Genomic DNA, 7152 nt, shown 5'->3' on the forward strand with positions numbered 1-7152 from the left:
CATGGCCTCGCCCCTCTCCTGGCGTCGCCGCTGGCCGTTGGCCGCGCGCGCCCCACGTCCTGCACCGGCCGCTCGTGCCGCCCCTACCAAGGGGCGCTGGCCCCCAGCGCTTCCGCCCGCGCACCCCCCCCTGCGGCCACCTCTGGTGCCGGTGCCCCGGTGTTTCCCCTCGCCCGTGCCGGTTCGGGCGAGCGCCCCCGACCGCGCCTGTTAAGCCCGCTCCAGTGGCCTATGTGCCACTGGCAAGTGGGGCCCGTTGGAGTATGACAAGTGGGGCCCAGCCCCTAGAACATTAAAAAAATATATATAAAAATATATTAAATAAATAAATGAATAATAACTAAAATAATTAAAATATTAATTAATTAATCAAGTAATTAATTAAGTTAATTAATCCTGATTAGATTAACCTAATCACAAATTAAACTAAAAAGTTAATTAAGCTAACTAATTAACCTAAACCCTAATTAACCTAAATAGAGAATGACAGGTGGGTCCCACTGGACCCACATGTCAGGTTGACCAAGTCAACCCTGTTGACTGCTGACGTCAGCATGACATCATGCTGACGTCATAAATTCATTTTCGAATTAAATAATTAATTAATTAAATTCCAGAAATTAATATAGTCTTTAGAAAATCATATCTTTTAATCCGTAACTCGGATTAAAATATTTTCAACATGAAAGTTGCTCAGAACGACGTGACAAATCCGGATACGCGGTCCATTCGTCCGCCACACACCCCTAACCTATCGAACCCATAACTTTCCCCCTCCGGCTCCTCTGCCCGAAAACACGAAACACCGGGAATACTTTCCCGGGGGTTTTCCCCCCTTCACCGGTATCACCTACTACCGCGTTAGGGCACACCGAACACCGCGTATTGCCTTGATATATTTTGTGGTGCTTTGTTTGCTCTGTATTCATTATTTCTTCCCCCTCTTCTCTCCGGTAGACTACGAGACCGACGCTGCTGCTGACCAGTTCGACTACGGAGTTGACGACCCCTCTCTCTTGCCAGAGCAACCAGGCAAGCCCCCCCCTTTGATCACCAGATATCGCCTACTCTTCTCTATACTGCTTGCATTAGAGTAGTGTAACATGTTACTGCTTTCCGTTAATCCTATTCTGATATATAGCCTGCCATTGCTGCTACAGTCATTGATACCTTACCCGCAATCCTAAATGCTTAGTATAGGATGCTAGTGTTCCATCAGTGACCCTACACTCTTGTCCGTCTGCCATGCTATACTACTGGGCTGTGATCACTTCGGGAGGTGATCACGGGCATATACTATATACTTTACACTGTTACATTACTGGTGATACTGTTTGGAGATGGGGGCTGAAGGGGCAGGTGGCCCCATCCAGGTAGTGGTGGGCCTGAGTTCCCGACGGCCCCCGACTGTTACTTTGTGGCGGAGCGACAGGGCAGGTTGAGACCACCTAGGAGACAGGTGGGCCTGGCCTTGTTCGGCATTCGCGGATACTTAACACGCTTAACGAGATCTTGGTATTTGATCTGAGTCTGGCTACTGGCCTATACGCACTAACCATCTACGCGGGAGTAGTTATGGGTATCCCGGCGTCGTGGTATCAGCCGAAGCACTTCAGACGTCAGCGACGGAGCGGCGCGCGCCGGATTGGAATGTAAGCCTGCTCTTGTATTAAGGGGGTTAGTTCTGCTTCCGGCCGCCCTCGCAACGTGCAGGTGTGCTATGGGCGATGGGCCCAGACCCCTATGCGCTTAGGTTTAGACCGGCGTGCTGGCCTCTCTGTTTTGCCTAGGTGGGGCTGCGACGTGTTGATCTTCCGAGGCCGGGCATGACCCAGGAAAGTGTGTCCGGCCAAATGGGATCGAGCGTGTTGGGCTATGTGGTGCACCCCTGCAGGGTAGTTAATCTATTCGAATAGCCGTGATCTTCGGTAACAGGATGACTTGGAGTTGTACCTTGACCTTATGACAACTAGAACCGGATACTTAATAAAACACACCCTTCCAAGTTCCACAGACAACCCGGTGATCGCTTTTCTACAGGGCGACGAGGAGAGGATCGCCGGGTAGGTTTATGCTATGCGATGCTACTTGGAGATGCTACTTGGAGGACGTCAATCTACTCTCTTCTACATGCTGCAAGGCGGAGGCTGCCAGAAGCATAGTCTTCGACAGGATTAGCTATCCCCCTTTTATTCTGGCATTCTGCAGTTCAGTCCACCGATATGGCCCTTTACACATATACCCATGCATATGTAGTGTAGCTCCTTGCTTGCGAGTACTTTGGATGAGTACTCACGGTTGCTTTGCTCCCTCTTTTCCCTCGTTTTCCTCTTCTTCTCGGATGCCGCAACCAGACGTTGGAGCCCAGGATCTAGATGCCACCTTCGGCTACGACGACTACTACTCTGGAGGTGCCTACTACTACGTGCAGCCCGCTGGCGACGACCAGGAGTAGTTTAGGAGGATCCCAGGCAGGAGGCCTGCGCCTCTTTCGATCTGTATCCCAGTTTGTGCTAGCCTTCTTAAGGCAAACTTGTTTAACTTATGTCTGTACTCAGATATTGTTGCTTCCGCTGACTCGTCTATGATCGAGCACTTGTATTCGAGCCCTCGAGGCCCCTGGCTTGTATTATGATGCTTGTATGACTTATTTTATTTGTAGAGTTGTGTTGTGATATCTTCCCGTGAGTCCCTGATCTTGATCGTACACATTTGCGTGCATGATTAGTGTACGATTGAATCGGGGGAGTCACAAGTTGGTATCAGAGCCGACTACCTGTAGGAATCCCCCTTTCCAACTCCTTGGCCGAAGTCGAGTCTAGTCGTTGAAAAACTTTTACTAACATGGCTGTGTGGCCCATGGGCCCACGTCGCCATCGGGTGGTAGTAGGATCTTTTACTCCTCGACCTATACTCTGGGACTCTGATCTCTCTACTATTCGGGTTAAATGAATTTGCTAACTCTAAGATTAGGATCTCGTGATCGCATCCACCCGGAGAGCCCCTTACTGCAGAGGATCGCCTGCTACATCAGAAGATTCCGAAGATACTCTCTGATGTTCTCTCGAGACTTTGTGCCCATCACTTTTGCTATTCCTGACCACCGATAAATCCGTATGGATAACTACTTACACTTGCCATTCATATGATCATCCCCCATTGATCTTGTTATTACAAGATACCCCGAAGTTTTCTCTATTGTTCCAAGAATACTTTGTGCCTACTGCCTAGCAGTTCTTTGCCACATGAATACCCCCTTCAAATAAATTCTCACACTTATCGAGTATCCGCTCATCCCCAGTTGTTCATGTGTTTCACAAAAGTCTTCAAAATACTATTCGTTCTTCCGAAAATCCTCTGGACCCTTTGGCTCTTGAAATTCTTGCTTTCTTGCATTATGGTTAAACCCATAAGTCTCGTAGTCTTATTGACATTCCTTGTCATTATCATTTTGAGTCTATTGACTCAATATGTTTTCGAATACCCGCAATCATCATTGATCCTTATAAATTACCTTTCCGACTGAGCTTCCATTCTTTTAACTGGAATTGGTTCTCGACCAATCCAATTGTCGTTGATTGTACCCTAAGGCTATTCAACTTATCCATCCCTAATCAGAGCATTGCTTTTGATCCCTTGATTTGGAAATCATAATTCCTTTGCATTTGATAATTGAGTTAGTCAGTTGTTTCTATAATCTGATCTCCTTGCATTCTTCTTCCTCTAGTTGAGTATCGATACTCGTATCAGATCCTTTGTGGACCACCAAGTCCTTTGTTGGATTGTTATCCGACAATGTCCTTCACATTTGATCACCTTGTGAGTTCTTCCCCTGATACATAATGCCTTTGTTAAGTTGTATCCTCTGCTTGTCCAACCATGCTCTGCTTTCGGGCTTGTGTTATTTACTCTTGAAACTTGTGGTATATGTTTCTAAGAAGCCCCTATGGGTTGAACATATGCCTTCTCTAAACCGTGTGAACCCAAAAGTTTTCACGAGTCATACTCTTCTGGTGCTTCACCAGATAAAATTTCAACACTTCAACTTCATCGAACGTGAGAAGTGAATGAAAGGTTATGCATTGGAGAAGTGGGAGTCGACCTTGAACTTGTGTTCATGCCCATGGACACGATGTAGATCTTATCATTAAAGCTTCTCTTAAATAAATTATTCCTTTGGTAGAAGTTCATCCTATATCTAGGATCTGGCCTTTTGCAACCATGGTTCCGACCATGATTGTTCTTCTTTGATCTCATTTCTCGGACAAGTTAAAACAATTGTATTCTATGGATCAATACACCAGTCCAACCTTTACTTTGATCTTGTGTCGAGTATTACCCCACTGGTATCCCGAGATTATCATGGAACTGCATAACTTTTTATGAGTTCTTCATCAAGTGCTACCTTCCCACTGATTCCAATTTTTCGCGGGCTCTGAGTTATTGAACACTCAAAGACACCGATAACTGAACCGAGTCCGCTCTTCGGTTCAACAACTCTTTAGTAAGCTTCTATAAGTATGAGTTTGTACCCGATCACGCCATTCCTAGCCTGTTTGGCTATATCATTGTCGTCACGATTCTAACTGTGCTACCTGGTCCTTATTCTTGGAGCACCAAATTTCGACGATGAACTAACCTTACGTCGATCCTCATCGTCATATCATTTCGCCTTGAACAACAAGCTTGGTTTCGAGTTTGTGTCGTACCCTTGGTTCCAATAACCTTTCACTTCATCATTACTTTGACTTGATGTCGTCGCCGATCGATTACATCTTCATGAACTCTCGCGACAAAGGTGTCGTGATCATCAACATTCTGAGCTCATCCAGGATATCAATTGAATTCATGATGAGAAATACCATCCTTGCCCTTGATGAATTGTATTATCATCGACCACTTTATGGCCTTCCCACCAACACAAGCTTGTTCATGCTTGGTGTTATACCTTGAGTTCCTTGCTACCCAGCATTTGATCTTCCTTACCTCGGAAGTATTACCATCTCTTTTTGTCAAGAATGTGGTGGGAATTTCACCACCTCTTAAGAATTCTTGATATCAAAATGCTTCTTGCCATCTTCGTTCATTTCTTGGTCCCCGTGTTAATTCCAACAAGTGAACGGTGTTGTTTGGATTCTTTCCTTCTAGCAACCCTAAATTTTTTTGAAGTTAATGGTCGAAAGTTCATTCTTAGGCTATTGACTATTGAATCACCATTCTGACGTTGGTTGTGCAACCCAACCCATATTTCGGGTGCACCTTTCAACCAATGTTTAATTGTGTATGTTTTCCTCAAGCATACATCATTATACCATTTGATCTGACAAATGTTATCTCTTTGTTCACATAATTGTGGAAATCCATCTTTTGTTAATCTCGATGAATTGTCGCTGATTCCACCAGCCACCTCCTCATCCTCTCATTGGTTTACCGATGAACTCTTGTTTCGGAACTGGCTTCCATGGTTCATCTCCCGAGAATCTTCGATGTCATCTCGTCAATTTGTATCGCACCTTTTCTCCTCAAGCATCGTGAGCTTGAGGTATCATGACACCAATCAGATCTGAATCTCGGTCAGATATGATGGTAGGGACAACTTTCCAAGAGTTATGATGTTGGTCCTTTGATGACCTGGTAACATGATGTCATGCCTAGCACCCCCCCTGGGTGGAGGACCTATTGTTGTAGTATCCTTTTTAGCAAGTTTAGCCATTCTTCCATGAGGAAATTGTAAGACTTATTCTACAAGTTATTCCTGATGGATCCTTCGTGTTTCCAAAGTCTGATCTTCACCTGAAGACCATGTCAATGCTATCTCGAAGCATGTCAATGGTACTCCGATTTTCAACAGGAACATTTGAAGCACGATGCTAAATTTTATTTATCAATTATCCAAACACCGTTGTATGGGTAATGTCGTGAAAATTTCTCTTCCCTTTCCTAAAGGGGTTTTCTACGTTATATCCCGTCATGAATATCATGCGTTGCTTGCCCTTGGGAAGGATATACCCCCTGATATATGTGTTTAAACACATTTTCCTTTTCATTGTTCTGTTTAATCTGATAATCTTATTTTTCTTTCCATTGGTTGGTTTAACCTTTCTTGAGGTCTATATAATCTAAGCAGTATTATTCTCCTGCTTATGTAAACACCTCGGTGTACAACTCTGTCAGTAAGACCCTGTTACTATTGTTGATGACATTTCAGTAACCACCGATGGACGAGAACTTTGCCTATTGGTCCGCCTCGTTTCAACGAGCAGGAAAATGGTTCTCCTTGTCCCTCGCCTTGGTACCGATGTAGTTGCTGACATATAACTGGCAGGCTAACCTCTGACATGCCTTACTTGCATGATCGTGCAAGACATCACCGCCTTCCTACTTTTAACCCACATGGTGGGCCCATAACCCACAGTTCCACATGATCGAAACCTGACTCTCCTGTACAACCTGATGTCAAAGTTATTCCTCGTGCTTGACTTTGTATATAATTCACGGGCCACTTGCCTGTTGATCTATTCTGGTATCAGACACAATACTTATTCCCGTTGCTCTGAACCCCTTTTGCACTCTGCTTCAGGAAATGAATGATTGCCTATCCGCTTGAAACTTCTTATTACACCGTCTTACTTTGCTCTCGATGTGTGTCATTTGTTCAACTCGAGAGATACTCATATGTTCATTCTTGGGATACCCCCAGATGAATTTCCCTTATAACATCCTATCATTGTAGAGCTGCCCCGTACCTATTCGTAAGTACGATGGAGTTCCCCGAAGAAAGGACGACAACTTCATCATGATGCTTTGGAATAAAGAATTGAAGACATCAACGAAAGGGATTAACTTCTTCGAGAAGATCCATTAGAATAACCAGAACTTCCCCCTTACTCCCCTCTTAAATCTCGGGACGAGATTTCTTGTAGTGGAGGAGAATTGTGACGCCCGGGTAATTAAGCTACAGTAATCCCCGCTAATGATGCCACGTCACCTCGGTTACTGTGGATAAACTCGCGTTAGTTCGGAACCTAGTTCGAATTTCAAATTCAAAATCGAGCAAACAATAAAAGTTTTCAAATATTAAAATTTAAATGTTCGGAGTGAACCAAATAATACATAGGTAATTATGGTGATGAAACCACATTTTTATAAAAA

This window comes from Triticum aestivum, chromosome 7A, assembly GCF_018294505.1.
Source record: "Triticum aestivum cultivar Chinese Spring chromosome 7A, IWGSC CS RefSeq v2.1, whole genome shotgun sequence".
NCBI classification, from domain to species: Eukaryota; Viridiplantae; Streptophyta; class Magnoliopsida; order Poales; family Poaceae; genus Triticum; species Triticum aestivum.